Here is a 21,336-nt window from a genome sequence, read left to right as displayed (position 1 = left end):
TGGCAATCCTGTGGTGGTAAAATTTTGAAGATTGAGCATGATACTGGGATCGAAATTACCCGTTGTACATTTTGTTTTTCTCTCCGACAGCTCTGTGCACAAAACTCCCATAGTGGAGGTTGTTGAAATCGTTTCTGAGCAACCCCGCCTACTTGAGCTTTTTTCTATCAAGAAGTGTGCAAGTCGCCCTAAACCTTTAAAAAATGGACGCAGGAACATGCCAGGATGACTAAGGTACAAACTGCATCTCCCTAGCATTTTTTGTTCCAGAGTTATTCCAGAGCGTTGCTGAAAGTTTTTAATTGTCCGGGCCTATTTTTTGAATGACCCCTTTATTGTTGGTTGGAATCCTGACTGCGCCGTGTCTTTGTATACGTTGTATACACGCACAGTCTACGTCAATTTCTAATGGGTGCCTGCTCGCGCCGTCGCATCTGGCCCCGCCTTAAAAATCGTCAGAGCATTAAGTTTTGTACGAGAGGAAAGCCCTTGAACCTGGCAATCCTGTGGTGGTAAAATTTTGAAGATTGAGCATGATACTGGGATCGAAATTACCCGTTGTACATTTTGTTTTTCTCTCCGACAGCTCTGTGCACAAAACTCCCATAGTGGAGGTTGTTGAAATCGTTTCTGAGCAACCCCGCCTACTTGAGCTTTTTTCTATCAAGAAGTGTGCAAGTCGCCCTAAACCTTTAAAAAATGGACGCAGGAACATGCCAGGATGACTAAGGTACAAACTGCATCTCCCTAGCATGTTTTGTTCCAGAGTTATTCCAGAGCGTTGCTGAAAGTTTTTAATTGTCCGGGCCTATTTTTTGAATGACCCCTTATTGTTGGTTGGAATCCTGACTGCGCCGTGTCTTTGTATACGTTGTATACACGCACAGTCTACGTCAATTTCTAATGGGTGCCTGCTCGCGCCGTCGCATCTGGCCCCGCCTTAAAAATCGTCAGAGCATTAAGTTTTGTACGAGAGGAAAGCCCTTGAACATGGCAATCCTGTGGTGGTAAAATTTTGAAGATTGAGCATGATACTGGGATCGAAATTACCCGTTGTACATTTTGTTTTTCTCTCCGACAGCTCTGTGCACAAAACTCCCATAGTGGAGGTTGTTGAAATCGTTTCTGAGCAACCCCGCCTACTTGAGCTTTTTTCTATCAAGAAGTGTGCAAGTCGCCCTAAACCTTTAAAAAATGGACGCAGGAACATGCCAGGATGACTAAGGTACAAACTGCATCTCCCTAGCATTTTTTGTTCCAGAGTTATTCCAGAGCGTTGCTGAAAGTTTTTAATTGTCCGGGCCTATTTTTTGAATGACCCCCTTATTGTTGGTTGGAATCCTGACTGCGCCGTGTCTTTGTATACGTTGTATACACGCACAGTCTACGTCAATTTCTAATGGGTGCCTGCTCGCGCCGTCGCATCTGGCCCCGCCTTAAAAATCGTCAGAGCATTAAGTTTTGTACGAGAGGAAAGCCCTTGAACATGGCAATCCTGTGGTGGTAAAATTTTGAAGATTGAGCATGATACTGGGATCGAAATTACCCGTTGTACATTTTGTTTTTCTCTCCGACAGCTCTGTGCACAAAACTCCCATAGTGGAGGTTGTTGAAATCGTTTCTGAGCAACCCCGCCTACTTGAGCTTTTTTTCTATCAAGAAGTGTGCAAGTCGCCCTAAACCTTTAAAAAATGGACGCAGGAACATGCCAGGATGACTAAGGTACAAACTGCATCTCCCTAGCATTTTTTGTTCCAGAGTTATTCCAGAGCGTTGCTGAAAGTTTTTAATTGTCCGGGCCTATTTTTTGAATGACCCCCTTATTGTTGGTTGGAATCCTGACTGCGCCGTGTCTTTGTATACGTTGTATACACGCACAGTCTACGTCAATTTCTAATGGGTGCCTGCTCGCGCCGTCGCATCTGGCCCCGCCTTAAAAATCGTCAGAGCATTAAGTTTTGTACGAGAGGAAAGCCCTTGAACATGGCAATCCTGTGGTGGTAAAATTTTGAAGATTGAGCATGATACTGGGATCGAAATTACCCGTTGTACATTTTGTTTTTCTCTCCGACAGCTCTGTGCACAAAACTCCCATAGTGGAGGTTGTTGAAATCGTTTCTGAGCAACCCCGCCTACTTGAGCTTTTTTCTATCAAGAAGTGTGCAAGTCGCCCTAAACCTTTAAAAAATGGACGCAGGAACATGCCAGGATGACTAAGGTACAAACTGCATCTCCCTAGCATTTTTTGTTCCAGAGTTATTCCAGAGCGTTGCTGAAAGTTTTTAATTGTCCGGGCCTATTTTTTGAATGACCCCCTTATTGTTGGTTGGAATCCTGACTGCGCCGTGTCTTTGTATACGTTGTATACACGCACAGTCTACGTCAATTTCTAATGGGTGCCTGCTCGCGCCGTCGCATCTGGCCCCGCCTTAAAAATCGTCAGAGCATTAAGTTTTGTACGAGAGGAAAGCCCTTGAACATGGCAATCCTGTGGTGGTAAAATTTTGAAGATTGAGCATGATACTGGGATCGAAATTACCCGTTGTACATTTTGTTTTTCTCTCCGACAGCTCTGTGCACAAAACTCCCATAGTGGAGGTTGTTGAAATCGTTTCTGAGCAACCCCGCCTACTTGAGCTTTTTTCTATCAAGAAGTGTGCAAGTCGCCCTAAACCTTTAAAAATGGACGCAGGAACATGCCAGGATGACTAAGGTACAAACTGCATCTCCCTAGCATTTTTTATTCCAGAGTTATTCCAGAGCGTTGCTGAAAGTTTTAATTGTCCGGGCCTATTTTTGACTGACCCCTATATTGTTGGTTGGAATCCTGACTGCGCCGTGTCTTTGTATACGTTGTATACACGCACAGTCTACGTCAATTTCTAATGGGTGCCTGCTCGCGCCGTCGCATCTGGCCCCGCCTTAAAAATCGTCAGAGCATTAAGTTTTGTACGAGAGGAAAGCCCTTGAACATGGCAATCCTGTGGTGGTAAAATTTTGAAGATTGAGCATGATACTGGGATCGAAATTACCCGTTGTACATTTTGTTTTTCTCTCCGACAGCTCTGTGCACAAAACTCCCATAGTGGAGGTTGTTGAAATCGTTTCTGAGCAACCCCGCCTACTTGAGCTTTTTTCTATCAAGAAGTGTGCAAGTCGCCCTAAACCTTTAACAAATGGACGCAGGAACATGCCAGGATGACTAAGGTACAAACTGCATCTCCCTAGCATTTTTTGTTCCAGAGTTATTCCAGAGCGTTGCTGAAAGTTTTTAATTGTCCGGGCCTATTTTTTGAATGACCCCTTTATTGTTGGTTGGAATCCTGACTGCGCCGTGTCTTTGTATACGTTGTATACACGCAAAGTCTACGTCAATTTCTAATGGGTGCCTGCTCGCGCCGTCGCATCTGGCCCCGCTTTAAAAATCGTCAGAGCATTAAGTTTTGTACGACAGTAAAGCCCTTGAACATGGCAATCCTGTGGTGGTAAAATTTTAAAGATTGAGCATGATACTGGGATCGAAATTACCCGTTGTACATTTTGTTTTTCTCTCCGACAGCTCTGTGCACAAAACTCCCATAGTGGAGGTTGTTGAAATCGTTTCTGAGCAACCCCACCTACTTGAGCTTTTTTCTATCAAGAAGTGTGCAAGTCGCCCTAAACCTTTAACAAATGGACGCAGGAACATGCCAGGATGACTAGGGTACAAACTGCATCTCCCTAGCTTTTTTTGTTAAGAGTTATTCCAGAGCGTTGCTGAAAGTTTTAAATTGTCCGGGCCTATTTTTTGAATGACCCCTTTATTGTTGGTTGGAATCCTGACTGCGCCGTGTCTTTGTATACGTTGTATGCACGCACAGTCTACGTCAATTTCTAATGGGTGCCTGCTCGCGCCGTCGCATCTGGCCCCGCCTTAAAAATCGTCAGAGCATTAAGTGTTGTACGAGAGGAAAGCTCTTGAACATGGCAATCCTGTGGTGGTAAAATTTTGAAGATTGAGCATGATACTGGGATCGAAATTACCCGTTGTACATTTTGTTTTTCTCTCCGACAGCTCTGTGCACAAAACTCCCATAGTGGAGATTGTTGAAATCGTTTCTGAGCAACCCCACCTACTTGAGCTTTTTTCTATCAAGAAGTGTGCAAGTCGCCCTAAACCTTTAAAAAATGGACGCAGGAACATGCCAGGATGACTGATGTACAAACTGCATCTCCCTAGCATGTTTTGTTCCAGAGTTATTCCAGAGCGTTGCTGAAAGTTTTAAATTGTCCGGGCCTATTTTTTGAATGACCCCTTTATTGTTGGTTGGAATCCTGACTGCGCCGTGTCTTTGTATACGTTGTATGCACGCACAGTCTACGTCAATTTCTAATGGGTGCCTGCTCGCGCCGTCGCATCTGGCCCCGCCTTAAAAATCGTCAGAGCATTAAGTGTTGTACGAGAGAAAAGCTCTTGAACATGGCAATCCTGTGGTGGTAAAATTTTGAAGATTGAGCATGATACTGGGATCGAAATTACCCGTTGTACATTTTGTTTTTCTCTCCGACAGCTCTGTGCACAAAACTCCCATAGTGGAGATTGTTGAAATCGTTTCTGAGCAACCCCACCTACTTGAGCTTTTTTCTATCAAGAAGTGTGCAAGTCGCCCTAAACCTTTAAAGAATGGACGCAGGAACATGCCAGGATGACTGATGTACAAACTGCATCTCCCTAGCATTTTTTGTTCCAGAGTTATTCCAGAGCGTTGCTGAAAGTTTTAAATTGTCCGGGCCTATTTTTTGAATGACCCCTTTATTGTTGGTTGGAATCCTGACTGCGCCGTGTCTTTGTATACGTTGTATACACGCACAGTCTACGTCAATTTCTAATGGGTGCCTGCTCGCGCCGTCGCATCTGGCCCCGCCTTAAAAAACGTCAGAGCATTAAGTTTTGTACGAGAGGAAAGCCCTTGAACATGGCAATCCTGTGGTGGTAAAATTTTGAAGATTGAGCGTGATACTGGGATCGAAATTACCCGTTGTACATTTTGTTTTTCTCTCCGACAGCTCTGTGCACAAAACTCCCATAGTGGAGGTTGTTGAAATCGTTTCTGAGCAACCCCACCTACTTGAGCTTTTTTCTATCAAGAAGTGTGCAAGTCGCCCTAAACCTTTAACAAATGGACGCAGGAACATGCCAGGATGACTAATGTACAAACTGCATCTCCCTAGCATATTTTGTTCCAGAGTTATTCCAGAGCGTTGCTGAAAGTTTTTAATTGTCCGGGCCTATTTTTTGAATGACCCCTTTATTGTTGGTTGGAATCCTGACTGCGCCGTGTCTTTGTATACGTTGTATACACGCACAGTCTACGTCAATTTCTAATGGGTGCCTGCTCGCGCCGTCGCATCTGGCCCCGCCTTCAAAATCATCAGAGCATTAAGTTTTTGTACGAGAGGAACGCCCTTGAACATGGCAATCCTGTGGTGCTATAATTTTGAAGATTGAGCATGATACTGGGATTGAAATTACCTGTTGTACATTTTGTTTTTCTCTCCGACAGCTCTGTGCACAAAACTCCCATAGTGGAGGTTGTTGAAATCGTTTCTGAGCAACCCCGCCTACTTGAGCTTTTTTCTATCAAGAAGTGGCAAGTCGCCCTAAACCTTTAAAAAATGGACGCAGGAACATGCCAGGATGACTAAGGTACAAACTGCATCTCCCTAGCATTTTTTGTTCTAGAGTTATTCCAGAGCGTTGCTGAAAGTTTTTAATTGTCCGGGCCTATTTTTTGAATGACCCCTTCATTGTTGGTTGGAATCCTGACTGCGCCGTGTCTTTGTATACGTTGTATACACGCACAGTCTACGTCAATTTCTAATGGGTGCCTGCTCGCGCAGTCGCATCTGGCCCCGCCTTAAAAATCGTCAGAGCATTAAGTTTTGTACGAGAGGAAAGCCCTTGAATATGGCAATCCTGTGGTCGTAAAATTTTGAAGATTGAGCATGATACTGGGATCGAAATTACCCGTTGTACATTTTGTTTTTCTTTCCGACAGCTCTGTGCACAAAACTCCCATAGTGGAGGTTGTTGAAATCGTTTCTGAGCAACCCCGCCTACTTGAGCTTTTTTCTATCAAGAAGTGTGCAAGTCACTCTAAACCTTTAAAAAAAATGGACGCATGAACATGCCAGGATGACTAAGGTACAAACTGCATCTCCCTAGCATTTTTTGTTCCAGAGTTATTCCAGAGCGTTGCTGAAAGTTTTTAATATTCCGGGCCTATTTTTTGAATGACCCCTTTATTGTTGGTTGGAATCCTGACTGCGCCGTGTCTTTGTATACGTTGTATACACGCACAGTCTACGTCAATTTCTAATGGGTGCCTGCTCGCGCCGTCGCATCTGGCCCCGCCTTAAAAATCGTCAGAGCATTAAGTTTTGTACGAGAGGAAAGCCCTTGAACATGGCAATCCTGTGGTGGTAAAATTTTGAAGATTGACCATGATACTGGGATCGAAATTACCTGTTGTACAATTTGTTTTTCTTTCCGACAGCTCTGTGCACAAAACTCCCATAGTGGAGGTTGTTGAAATCGTTTCTGAGCAACCCCGCCTACTTGAGCTTTTTTCTATCAAGAAGTGTGCAAGTCACTCTAAACCTTTAAAAAAAATGGACGCATGAACATGCCAGGATGACTAAGGTACAAACTGCATCTCCCTAGCATTTTTTGTTCCAGAGTTATTCCAGAGCGTTGCTGAAAGTTTTTAATATTCCGGGCCTATTTTTTGAATGACCCCTTTATTGTTGGTTGGAATCCTGACTGCGCCGTGTCTTTGTATACGTTGTATACACGCACAGTCTACGTCAATTTCTAATGGGTGCCTGCTCGCGCCGTCGCATCTGGCCCCGCCTTTAAAATCGTCAGAGCATTAAGTTTTGTACGAGAGGAAAGCCCTTGAACATGGCAATCCTGTGGTGGTAAAATTTTGAAGATTGACCATGATACTGGGATCGAAATTACCTGTTGTACAATTTGTTTTTCTCTCCGACAGCTCTGTGCACAAAACTCCCTTTAGTGAGCAAAAATGTGCTCAAAACTAGGTGTTCAAGTTTGAAAGTTATTCGGCGGCCATTCGTAGGTCATATATGAATGTTAAACTCAGTATAAGAATTTGACATTAAGTAGCAACAAAAATGTTGTGCCATGTTTTTGCTGATCAACACCCCGAATGGAACGGGGATCCAGCCTCCGATCGCCCCGGTAGTAGCACCTTCCGATAAGCCGCAAGAGCCCGGGGTTGACGCTCCGGATAACGGTATCTCAAACGACGCGTTCTTGGTGGATGAAGGGGAGATCGTCCCAACTGCTGATGCCGAGAATGGCGAGCCGGACATGGAAGGGAAATCTTGGGTGGCAAAGAAGAAAATCAACGTATAAAACATTGTTTGCGATTATTCTTGCCATAATAGCACTTCTTTTTATTAGTCTTCCTTTTAAGATTTGTTTCTCCAGTTACAAGTTTGTTGGGAGAAGGCGTTACATTTTTATAAAATGTTTGGGTCCATTTTAATAATTACACCTTCCTATGTATGACTTTATTGTAGTCTGTCCTTTAGATTATAGGTCTAGACCTGAGCAGAAACATGGTAACTTTGCCTCTGGTTTCGGTTCCAACTTAAATCTTGTTAGGTCTTATGAAGCCACTATGCAGACAACGCTGGTTTTAAGAAGCATCTACTGTAAGTCAGAGTCTGCAAAAGCCGTTTTTCGAAAAGACCAGCCGACTGTCGAAAGTAGATTGAGCCCTCTCAATTCTATGGGTGCGTTCGTTTAGCTTCCCTGGGTCGACCCCGGTGTGTGGCAGGTTTTTATTTCCAGGACGAACGTGTGCAGATAATTACCCACGTTCGTCCTGGAAATAACACACCACACACCTGGGTCGACCCAGGGAAGCTAAACGAACGCACCCATTGATTGTAGGCAATAGTATACAGGGTACCCGTCCAAGTGATCTCATTTATGGAAATCATGACATGCCCCATATAGGGGCAGAGGGTACCCCCCCCCCAACCAATCCCCATTGTTCCCGATTTTACCAGCACACTATTGTCCTCTTTTTCATAAGTACCCACCCCCCCCCCCTCCCCCAATTCTCTAAAGAATCCCTGATTTTCCAAGCACACATTGAAGGCAAGATAAATGGGCATCAATGCTGGAAGTCGTCGTTGACTATAATTATGTACGATTGGTATTAATGTATTATGTGTTATTTTAGTCCTCAACTATTGTAAACTGTTTTTTAGAATTTTTAGGAAGTGAAGAGACACGGGGCTGGCTGTCAGTTTTTAGAGTTAACAATAGACCGATTGCGTCACATGACCTACGTGTATAGTGAGGATTGGATGTAAACAAACACGGCGCACTGCAAATTCAGAACTAATTGGGGAGGAAAGTGTGTGTGTCTAAGTGAAAACCACATCTATAATTGTAGCGCGTCTTGCGAGAGAGACAGATATAATTTGATTTTCCCAATCTCAGTTTTATTCCCGTCTTCATTAAAACAAATTCTTTAAGTGAATCACAACAAATGTTGGAACACCCAGTTGAGATCAGATACCAGTCCTACTAGTATGCGTGATAAATAATAACAACATACAATAATAAATACATAAAGAAAATTAATTTTTTTTTTTTTTTACCCATACACCGATGTGTGTTAGCACTGTTTACTCAGTACTTTCCCCCGAGTCCTGTGCAAAAAATTATAACAGCCATGTTACTCGGCTGGGATTCGAACCCAGGACCCCTGCTATTCTAGAGCAGTGTCTTACCAACTAGACTACCGAGGGTGCCCGAACTACATCGAGAAATTTAGTAATACAAACTATTTAATCTGGTGGAAAAATATAAAAGGTTACGCTCCGGAAGTGTCAGGCATTCAGGCGCCGGTTCAGTTAATGGCACACACTGGCCCCTCCCCATTGCCATATAGGACCCTTCAGGACTTGCATCCGACCCAGAGCACATCCCCCCCCTGCCTCGAACCCTAGCCACTACGCGGGCCCTGTCCCTTTAGGGGAGAAAGCAAGGCAGATCCCAATCACACTGTCCCATCAGGGGCAGCAAAAAGCCTTGAATCTATATTAGAGACAGACGGTATTCGAACCCGGACCGGATGATCCGAGTTGCTGAAACAGTCCCAGCACCTTGCGCACTGCGCTACAGTGTTGGTGCTTAAAAACTGGTGTTTTCATGGTCATAATCAATAGACCGATTGCGCTCCGTGCCTCACGTGACATAGTGGGTAAAATGTAAACAAACACGGCGTACTGCATATAAACGTGCTATGTATAAGAAGACGTCGGATTTACTGTTGCCATTTTTGGCTCAATAAAGACTCAATTCTGGAAATCACTGAAGAATATTCCGGAGTTTGTCATAATATGAGACCTTACCGATGACTTAACAATGCCAGAATGGGTAAACAAAGTTCCACCAATTTATAGGAAATTCCAAGAGAATGTTCACACGATGTCATGTGTTTGAGCACGGAAAGTGTGGTTTTACATGCCCTAATTCTAATGATTTTCCTGCTAATATTTTTAACAACAAAAATCTCATTATGAAGCTGCAAATCCCTTTATTTTCACCCTCAAATATTTGATTGGAAAGGGTAGCTGCCAGCTATGAGTCGGACAACTTTTGCGATCTCCCTTATCACAGCCCAACTTCACGCCGTGCACAACGCAAAATCCACGGGGCGTGGGGAGCTCGCTCAAACCTCAGTAATTAACATATTCTCAACATAAACCTCTTTTGTAGTAGAATACAGCAAATGTCATTTAAATCAATGTCACCATATTCAACTTTATAAAAAGGGCTCCGTTTTTTAGTCCAAAGTGTTATTTATTGAAAATACAGCCAATTGTGATCCATCGGTACGAGTCTTCACATGTCTTTACTGTGTAGCTGTGTTTTTCTATACCCACTATAGGGCACGTGATCACATGTAAACATTGGTAGCGCAATCGGTCCGTCTATTAGAGCCCATGTCATAGGCAAACACTACCGCCATCTTGGGAAACCGAGGAGGCCTAGAGTTAAACACAAACATTCAACCTGCCAATCTGGACGCCATGTAGAAGTTTTCATTAAATTTAAATATTATGCCAGGTTGTGTACCGGCCACATTGCTTCAAAATGGTGGTTCGGGCGGTTCTGATCATGCGCATCGGGACATGCATAATATGGGCTATTCCATCTCACTGCCGTACCGAAGAAAAGTTTACCCTCTCGGATATGGGTTAGGTCAACTGGGACCCGGAATCCGGGTCAAATCTGACCTTTTGTTTTGTACTTGAGCTGCTAAAGTAGTATGTCAATTTGTGCCTTGCCTTGCCGGCTGGACTTTTAAAGTTGCGTTCACTTCGTCAAAGGCCGTGTCCGAATCAGCCAACGCAGCTCCTCATTTGCATATTTGAGCACAACCGGTCATCGAAGTTGCGAGATAAAAATAAATGAAAAAAACACCCTCGTCGCACAAAGTTGTGTGCTTTCAGATGCTTGATTTCGAAACCTCAAATTATATATCAAGTGGAAATACCAATTACTTCTTTCTCGAAAACTACGTCACTTCAGAGGGAGCCGTTTCTGACAATGTTTTATACTATCAACCTCTCCCCATGACCAATTAAGGTTTTATGCTAATAATTATTTTGAGTAATTACCAATAGTGTCCACTGCCTTTAAGTCCAACTTCTGCTAAACACTCATGGATATGATTTTTCCTGAAGTTGAGATTATCTGTATAAATTTATTTTAACGTTTTTTGCCTTAAGTCGATTTGTAAACAATACTAAATTTATACAATTGATGTTTTTTTTATAACTGTAGAATATAATGTTTATAACTTATTACAATTTTCTGTTTAGCTGATATAAAAAGCTAGTTTGAATGTTCATAAATACGCCTGGCAGTTTCGCTATTCATAAAGGTGGAGAGCGCGTCACGTGGGGTCTTAAACAAAGGTTTATACACACCCACGTGACGTGCTCTCCATCACCAATAGGAATAGCAAAACTGTCGAAGGCTCGTTCTTAAATGGCCTCCGGCTCGGGCCTTTATTGCACGGCCACCTTGCCGATTTTAAACGACCGTTTAAGAAGTCGTCGATACCCTTTCATTCCCTTTAATATAAATAAGAGAATCTTGTTACATAATCCAGTGGATCAATGTTCTTAACCATAGTGCCAACAGCTAAAGTTAGTTCCCAACCATCAATCCATGTGGTGCAGGAGGGATGTGAACCCTCCCGTGCTGGCAAATGACTATTATAATAATACACCTCGTCTAACAGCTCCCATGGACCCGCCTCTGAAAAATATCCTCTTTGTTTTATTTGATTACTCAATACACACAAGAGGTTTGTTAAAAATCAGTTGCTTTTGAAGTCGTAAAGAACCACATACACGTTGTGTTTAATTTCAAGATGTCAAAGTGTGTTTAAAAATGTACTTATTTTCAATTCAATTAAAAATTATCCAAACGTAATTGTTTAAAGTAAGGTCTTGTAGTAAGTGTAAAGTTTAATGTATATCATGCATGCAATTTATTAGCCTGAATTTTAAAATATTCTGAGAGAGAAAAATATTGTTAAGTAAGTTTGCTTGTTATGTTACGTTTTATTTTCAATTACACAAGTGTACAGAGCTTCCCCTACTAATTTTTGGACATGAATACTATCCTCAGTCGTAAATTCATGAAGCGTCAGACTTGTTTCTTCTTCTCACTCAGCGATGTTGTTATCACTGTGGTCAAGTGAATTACTTAAAGGCACTGGACACTATTGGTAAGTACTCAAAATAACTGTTAGAATAAAAACTTACTTGGTAACAAGGAATGGAGAGCTGTTGATGGTGTAAAACATTGTGAGAAACGGCTTCCTATGAAGTAACGATGAGAAAGAGTATTTTTCCTCCTAAAAAAAGGTCTCGAATTCAAACATCTGAAAGCACTCAAATTTTGCGACAAGGGTGTTTTTTTCTTCGAGTATCCTCTTGCAACTTCAACGACCAATTGAGTCCAGATTTTCACAGATTTATTATTTTATGCATTTGTTGAGATACACCAAGTGAGAAGACATGGTCTTTGACAGTTATTACCACATGTGTCCAGTGCCTTTATAGACGCTGTTTTTTCCAGTACTTCCCCCGAAAGCTACGTTTCAGAGTGCAATGCCAAAATGTACCTACCAGCAGCGTACTTATAGCTGTGTCTCAAGCAAGATGATGGAAACTGTGGATGCGAATTGTGCGGAGGTGCCTTCCAGCAGTGTAGTTATAGCTGTGTCTTAAGCAAGATGATGGAAATTGTGGATGCGAATTGTGCGGAGGTGCCTTCCAGCAGCGTAGTTATAGCTGTGTCTCAAGCAAGATGATGGAAATTGTGGATGCGAATTGTGCGGAGGTGCCTTCCGCCCCGCGGCCGCGCGTCTGCAAGGGTTCGTTGGAAAATACCGTAAAATCTATATGGGAAACGTTTAAAGGTGCACCAAGGAGGGCCAGACCAGGGCAACAGATACATTGACCTCCATGGCATCCATGTAATTCCAGGCTTGTGTGTAAAAACAATTCATTCGGATTATATCTTATGTGTAACCGCAGTTTAAGTGTTAATTTTGTGACTTTGTCAAGTTGTATTTGAAAACTTAATATTGTACAGTATGCTGTTAAATACTCTAACAATCTGCTTTTAGCTAATAAACTTGCCATTATTATTATTTTTAAATAAAGAACTCACGTCACGTTGTGTGATTGGGAATAATGATATCTTTAAAGTGAATATGTTTATGTTAGTTTATTGTTTGAAATCAATCTGTTTGCTATTTACATAAAACTGTTTATCACGTATCGGCCAAACATAAGCCAGGACCCAAACGAAGATTTATTTAAAGGCAGTGGACACGATTGGTAATTACTCAAAATGATTATTAGCATAAAACCTTACTTGAAAATGAGTAATAATGGGGAGAGGTTGATAGTATAAGACATTATGAGAAGTAATTTTCTCTCGAGTAGAGCGACACCAATAGTATTTGCTCCACATACTTCGTGTGACAAGGGTGTTATTTCTTTCATTATCATCTCGCAACTTCGATGACCGATTGAGCTCAAATTTTCACAGGTTTGTTGTTTCATGCATATGTTGAGATACAGCAAGTGAGAAGACTGGTCTTTGACAATTACCAAAAGTGTCCACTGTCTTTAACCACAGAAATAAGCCTAGCACAACAACTGCTTATCCAAGATTGCATCGGGGATAAAGAATATTTATTTTGGTAACCATACCGATGTATGTTAGCAATGTATAGGCCTATACTCCCCGAGGTCTGACAAAAAGCCTCAGGGAGCCATTTTGTCAGCCACTTTCTTGATGGTGAATCTGTGGACTCGGGTTAAATTGGGGGACAGTTACAAGGGGCGGTTGTCAAAAATGGTCGGCCGTCTGTGTCTCTCCGCATTCGGCATACTCGAGGGTGCCAACTTCATCGGTAGGCCTACATCGGCCACCTCTCGTTATCAGGCTGCGTTCGTGCGAACTGCGAACTGCATCTGTTGACTGAGGAACGAATTCCATCAAGAGGAGATGTTATTATCTCCGCCGATAAGTGTGTTTGTTGTGTTGTATTATCATTATTGCTTCATGGTATTATCCCAAGGTATTTCTATTATTGTCCCGCCCGACTTCCCCTTTATTTATTTAAACCACTGCATTCCTGGTATTTACTTGGTATTGCTTTGTAATGTCCAGTACACAGTGGTTTAAGACCCAGACATCAGGTCCGATTTTTTTTTCTGAGATAACTACATATCTTTGGTGACTTGAACAAGAAGAACTAATTTGTTGAAGAATTTTTATTTTTTTGAAATTTATGACCCTGGTTTTTTAAGGATTTGTAGTTCGTATATTGTGACATACGTTTATATTCAGCAAAAATCACAAACCCTTATGTTAAAAAAAAATACCAGGGTAGGCATATACAAATTTTTTGAGAAAACAAATATTGTTTTTAAATTACCTGTATAAGTGACCTTTCGCACTGTAGAAAATTAAATACGGACCGAAGTTTTGATGATACGGACAAAAATGCTTTGAAATCTTCGACTAAAATGTCAAAAAATGCTACTTATAAAAAAAAATACCGCCACACATCTTTAAAATAAGCCATTAAGGGCCTGGACGAAATGCTAAAAATATGTAATAGATTAGTAAAGTAACCATTCGTTGTGGCTAGAAATTCACGGTAAATTAGCGAAAATGAGTTTTTATTCCTGAAAATGAGAATTTTCAAAAAAGCAATTGTTTACATCGCAAAATTAAGGAAAATAAACAAAAATCAAATCGTTGGATATTTTCCCAATCGGGCACCAACGGCCAACATATTTTTTGTATTTGTTTCCATAAAATGATAGAGTGACTACTTAGCTTTGATAATAAAATAGCGCCGAAATCCCGCAAGATCGCCTTCACTCCCAAAAACTAAGTTTTCAGAACGCTGTTTTTAACCAAAAACATCGTGTACATTAACATTACACACGGAAGATATAGCGCCCTCTGTTGACTTCAAAACCACATCATAAAAATTGTCACAATAATTCGTGAATCACGACACGGATCGATAAATTGTGGATTATTTTAATGGACAACCACGTTTTATCTACCTAAAGATGACATTGAGACATGCTTGAGATATTATAAAGGTATTTTTGACCGATTATGAAGGTATTTTGACCGATTATTGTACAGAAACTTGTCGATGTCGGGGTCACATAGGGTTTTAAACCACTGTGCAGTATGCCCGGGTACCAACGTACTGGGCGTTGGCTGCGAAATATATAATGCTTGCAGCGAACACCTTAAGCTCATTTCTGTTCCTGATTCCGTTGTGTTCTGTTCGAGTTTATTTTTAGTTCTACTCAGGTCTCAGACATGTAATTTTCCGTAGCCATCTCCCGTAAGTAACCTTATTCAGTTTACATATGTGTTATTTACAGCATTTACTTCCATTATGTATAAATATTCTCTATTTAAACCTTCACAGACAAACCTTTCCTTGATACACGCACGCGGGGCCTGCATGCGATTGAGGGCGCCATTTATATTTTGCGAATTTAGTGTTCGTGCGTGTGCCAGTGAGCCTCCATGGTCAACAAGAGAGAAAATAGTCAGGTGCCATAGGGACTCATTGGTCACGTAGTAGAATGCTTCTTTGAGCGCATCTGGCTCAGCGGTACTGAATGGGTTAATATTGATCATACGATTCGGAATTGAATGTACAGACACAGATATCCATACAAATCACTCTAAAAACTCCTGGTCCGAATTGACCCGGATTCTGTTTCAAAATGATTCAGATATGGGTCAAACTGACACATATTTCAAGTATAAATCTCAGCCACCTGTTATTGCATTTTCGAGACTTCGTCCTGCACAGTTTTTATCCGCGTTCTGTCACTTATGTTGCGCCGTATATTTTTATTAAGCTGTTCTATAGAGGTGGGTTGTAACGGTCCCTTTAAAATTCTTACTGTCCGTGATGAATATGATGTCTGTGGTGGTAATGTTTTTCAGTCTTCAATAACTGTTTTGGGTATTCGTGTCACATAGTTTGTCACAATAATGGAAATGAAGTCCCTCATGGTCTCAACGAGAGCCATCCTATCGTCAACAGTGAAATTGTCACTGCGTTGCCTTTTATCAGCCATGGCTGTAGAGTATCGAAGTAACGACTTGCTGAATATTTCTCTATACTGAGGCGTATCATACATGTTCATCATGTTGCGCAATCCTCTTTTTACATTACAATGTATTTAACAATAGGAACCACGGTCAATAAGTTTAGACTGTCCTAGTTACACAAGTATAACTAAGCAACTATTTGAGATATTTCATAAGACTTGTTTAATTCAAGTGTTTAGGAAGACGCGTGTTGGATTTATCCACGTCTATAATACACTAGTATAAAGATAAACGGCTTTCGTAGTTACAGCCCTAAATGTTTGTAAACGCCCTCATGCGCGGCAAAAATACGGAGCATTACATTTCGAAGTTGAAGTAGGACGGTTTTGCACGCAATTCTTTTTTTGTTAATCTTTTTTTTTCCTTCTCCTTTTTCAGAGATTTCGGGGTCGACGATGACATTCAGTTTTCAATCACCAACATGAATATGAGTGATATTCAGGAGCAGAGTGATGAACAGCTGCTGAGGGATCAGCTTGTTGTTGAGGTGAAGACAAACATGTTCTTCTGTCCGTTATTTTTCATATTTATAATCTTTTCCCTTGATTCGAAATATTTTTCATATTTATAATCTTTTCCCTTGATTCGAAATATTTTTCATATTTATAATCTTTTCCCTTGATTCGAATTAACTGTCGCATTTTACTCTGTCTTTCACAGTAAGACGATTCAATTTTGTGGATTATTGACGGCTGTATTTAAACGCCTTACAGGTCAATGAAATGGAAATGAGAAAATGAAACAAATGACGTTTTCATGAAACCCCAGAATATGGGCTATACAAAAAGCATGTTATTATTATTATTCCCTTGAACAAAGCAAAACTGCTCATTTCTGATTGGAGGCACCTTTAGAGAGAGGTCAACCAGAGGGGGAAATGCTACTTTTATTTTTTAGAATTATTTGTATATATGTTGGCAGGGTCTGGGAAGGCTTTGATGACGGTTGTTTGTTTACTTATGCCATACCCTTGACGGCCCCTGCCAACAAAGAGTTCTGTCCGATGATTTTTAATTAAAATAATAAATAAATACATACTTTTCCTAAACTGTTTATTTTGCAGATTGAACGCATGTATTCGGACTACACCAAATTAAAAGCTGCAACAGTTACGAGTTTACGGTAAGTGTTCACTTTGTTAGTAACAAGAGACTGGCTTAAAGGCACTGGACACTTTTAGTAAATGTCAAAGACCAGTCTTCTACAAACCTGTGAAAATTTGGGTTCAATTGGTCATCGAAGTTGCAACAGAATAGTGAAAGAAAAACACACTTGCTGCAAAAGTTTGTTTGCTTTTTATATGCAAAGACTTCAGCCTGAAGTCTTTTATTATTTTTGTGAGAAATTACCTCTTTCTTTACTTCAGAGGGAGCCGTTTCTTACAATGTTTTAAACTATCAAAATCTCTCCAATGGTCGTTACTAAGTAAGTAATTTATGCTAACAATTATTTTGAGTAAATACCAATAGTGTTCAGTGCCTCTAAAAGTAACTGTGAACCAACAGGTGAAATATCTGTCATACTTTGGCATCTTTATCTCAACTTTCATTGGATTAAAACAGCCATCGAATAAATTATTTGCTTTTACTGTACTCTTATTTCAGAAACGGCAGCATTATTATGGATGCCAAACTGGACTTTACTGAAGGGCTAACAATTATTTTGAGTAATAGCTAATTGTGTTCAGTGCCTTTGAACGTTCTCGTACAGAATTGTGACAACCTCATCTCGTTCTTGAACGTTTAGGGCCTCAGTCAATTCCATTTTGGCATCCACAATAATGCTGCCTTGTCTGAAATTGGAATAGTGTCAAAACAAAATGAATTATATGATGGATGTTTTATTAAAAAGAAGGCCAAGATAAAGACGCAAAATTATGACCGATATTTCACCTATTTGGCTTTTAAAGACAGTGGACACTATTGGTAACTGTCAAAGACCAGTCTTTTCACCTGCTGCACCCCAACATTAGATAAAATAATAAACCTGTGAAAATTGAGCTCAATCGGTCGTCAAAGTTGCGAGATAATAATGAAAGAAAAAACACCCTTGTCACACCAACTTGTGTGCTTTCAGATGCTTGATCTCGAGACCTCGATTTCGAGACCAAATTCTAAAACTGCAATTGTAACAATTCCAATGGTACAGAAACAAAGAAACAAACTTCATTCAATGTTTTTTATCAATATATTTTTATTAAATGTCATAGTGCTGTAACTCGTTATTTCACTCACTTTGTATGCGTTTCACTCACTTTATGAAATAATTAGGTGTACTGACTATAAATCTTCATAGGTATCACTCAGTTGCAAAAGTAAATCTTATTTACAAAAGGATTGCTTTTCAAGCTTTGTAACTTCATGACGTCAGTGACAATATAAAAAACGTGTAATAAATTTAGTTTGAAATTGCTTTTGAAATAACTTGTATATAACTTTGTGGAAACAAGGTTCAAGTTGGTTCCTGTTGATCAGAATACCGTGGCGTTTGAGATGCGTCGCTTGGGGGCGTCGCTTGTCAGACCATGGAATCCGTCCTGCTGTCGAAATACATGAGGAATGGTGTGCCGCCCAAACCAGGTATGTTCGTCTTGTGACTGAAAGAGGGTTGAAAGAGTAAACGGGGCAATCTTGAATGAGCAAAAATGTGCTAAAAACTAAGCGTACAAGTTTGAAAGTTCTTCGGCGGCCATTCATAGGTCATATAAGAATGTTAAACTCAGTATGAGAATTGGACATTAAGTAGCAACAAAAATGTTGTGCCATGTTTTTGCTGATCAACACCCCGAATGGAACGGGGGTCCAGCCTCCGATCGCCCCGGTAGTAGCACCTTCCGATGAACCGCAAGAGCCCAGGGTTGACGCTCCGGACAATGGTATCTCAAACAAGACGTTCTTGGAGGATGAAGGGGAGATCGTCCCAACTGCTGATGCCGAGAATGGCGAGCCGGACATGGAAGGGAAATCTGGGGTGGCAAAGAAGATAATCAACGTATAAAACATTGTTTGCGATTATTCTTGCCATAATAGCACTTCTTTTTATCAGTCTTCCTTTTAAGATTGGTTTCTCCAGTTACAAGTTTGTTGGGAGAAGGCGTTACATTTTTATAAAATGTTTGGGTCCATTTTAATAATAACACCTTCCTATGTATAAAAAGTTTATTTTAGGCATTCTTTAATGAGCAAAAAAATGCTAAAAACTAAGCGTACAAGTTTGAAAGTTATTCGGCGGCCATTCATAGGTCATATAGGAGTGTTAAACTCAGTATGAGAATTGGACATTAAGTAGCAACAAAAATGTTGTGCCATGTTTTTGCTGATCAACACCCCGAAGGGAACGGGGTCCAGCCTCCGATCGCAAAGAAGATAATCAAAGTATAAAATATTGTTTGCGATTATTTTTTGCCATAATAGCACTTCTTTTTATTTGTCTTCCTTTTGAAGATTTGTTTCTATGGTTACAAGTTTGTTGGGAGAAGGCGTTACATTTTTATAAAATGTTTGGGTCCATTTTAATAATAACACCTTCCTATGTATGACTTTATTATAGTCTGTCCTTTAGATTATAGGTCTAGACCTAAGCAGAAACATGGTAACTTTGCCTCTGGCTTCGGTTCCAACTTAAATCTGGTCAGGGCTTATGAAGCCACTTTATGCTGACAACGCTGGTTTTAAAAGCATCTACTGTAAGTCAGAGTCTGCAAAAGCCGTTTTCGAAAAGACCCGCCGACTGTCGAAAGTAGATTGAGCCCTCTCAATTCTATGGGTGCGTTCGTTTAGCTTCCCTGGGTCGACCCCGGTGTGTGGCGGTTTTTATTTCCAGGACGAACGTGTGCAGATAATTACCCACGTTCGTCCTGGAAAAAACACACCACACACCGGGGTCGACCCAGGGAAGCTAAACGAACGCACCCATTGATTGTAGGCAATAGTATACAGGGTACCCGTCCAAATGATCTCATTTATGGAAAGCATGACATGCCCCATATAGGGGCAGAGGGTACCCCCCCCCAACCAATCCCCATTGTTCCCGATTTTACCAGCACACTATTGTCCTCTTTTTCATAAGTACCCACCCCCCCCCCCTCCCCCAACTCTAAAGAATCTCTGATTTTCCAAGCACACATTGAAGGCAAGATAAATGGGCATCAATGCTGGAAGTCGCCGTTGACTATATTATGTACGATTGGTATTAATGTATTATGTGTTATTTTAGTCCTCAACTATTGTAAACTGTTTTTTAGAATTTTAAAGAAGTGAAGAGACACGAGGCTGGCTGTCAGTTTTTTTGAGTTAACAATAGACCGATTGCGTCACATGACCTACGTGTATAGTGAGGATTGGATGTAAACAAACACGGCGCACTGCAAATTTAGAACTAATTGGGGAGGAAAGTGTGTGTCTAGTGAAAACCACATCTAGAATTGTAGCGCGTCTTGCGAGAGAGATAGATAGAATTTGATTTTCCCAATCTCAGTTTTATTCCCGTCTTCATTGAAACAAATTCTTTAAGTGAATCACAACAAATGTTGGAACACCCAGTTGAGATCAGATACCAGTCCTACTAGTATGCGTGATAAATAATAACAACATACAATAATAAATACATAAAGAAAATTAAATTTGTTTTTTACCCATACACCGATGTGTGTTAGCACTGTTTACTCAGTACTTTCCCCGAGTCCTGTGCAAAAAATTATAACAGCCATGTTACTCGGGTGGGCTTCGAACCCAGGACCCTTGCTATTCTAGAGCAGTGTCTTACCAACTAGACTACCGAGGGTGCCCGAACTACGTCAAGAAATTTAGTAATACAAATTATTTAATCTGGTGGAAAAATATAAAAGGTTACACTCCGGAAGTGTCAGGCATTCAGGCGCCGGTTCAGTTAATGGCACACACTGGCCCCTCCCCATTGCCATATAGAACCCTTCAGGACTTGCATCCGACCCAGAGCACATCCCCCCCTGCCTCGAACCCTAGCCACTACGCGGGCCCTGTCCCTTTAGGGGAGAAAGCAAGGCAGATCCCAATCACACTGTCCCATCAGGGGCAGCAAAAAGCCTTGAATCTATATTAGAGACAGACGGTATTCGAACCCGGACCGGATGATCCGAGTTGCTGAAACAGTCCCAGCACCTTACGCACTGCGCTACAGTGTTGGTGCTTAAAAACTGGTGTTTTCATGGTCATGATCAATAGACCGATTGCGCTCCGTGCCTCACGTGACATAGTGGGTAAAATGTAAACAAATACGGCGTACTGCATATAAACGTGCTATGTATAAGAAGACGTCGGATTTACTGTTGCAATTTTTGGCTCAATAAAGACTCAATTTCTGGAAATCACTGAAGAATATTCCGGAGTTTGTCATAATATGAGACCTTACTGATGACTTAACAATGCCAGTATGGGTAAACAAAGTTCCACCAATTTATAGAAAATTCCAAGAGAATGTTCACACGATGTCATGTGTTTGTGCACGGAAAGTGTGGTTTTATACATGCCCTCATTCTAATGATTTTCCTGCCAATATTTTCAACAACAAAAATCTCA

General features: G+C 41.0%; 1 non-coding gene across 1 annotated transcript; it reads right to left on the bottom strand.

Moving 5' to 3' along the window:
- Positions 1–8,759: 8,759 nt before the first annotated feature.
- Positions 8,760–8,832, bottom strand: Trnas-aga. The gene has a single exon. It is a non-coding gene; the product is annotated as a tRNA-Ser (tRNA).
- Positions 8,833–21,336: the final 12,504 nt, after the last annotated feature.

Source organism: Asterias rubens, chromosome 3 (genome assembly GCF_902459465.1).
Source record: "Asterias rubens chromosome 3, eAstRub1.3, whole genome shotgun sequence".
Taxonomy (NCBI): domain Eukaryota; kingdom Metazoa; phylum Echinodermata; class Asteroidea; order Forcipulatida; family Asteriidae; genus Asterias; species Asterias rubens.
The sequence above is the reverse complement of the archived record's forward strand: the minus strand, read 5'-3'. Positions and strand labels throughout refer to the sequence as shown.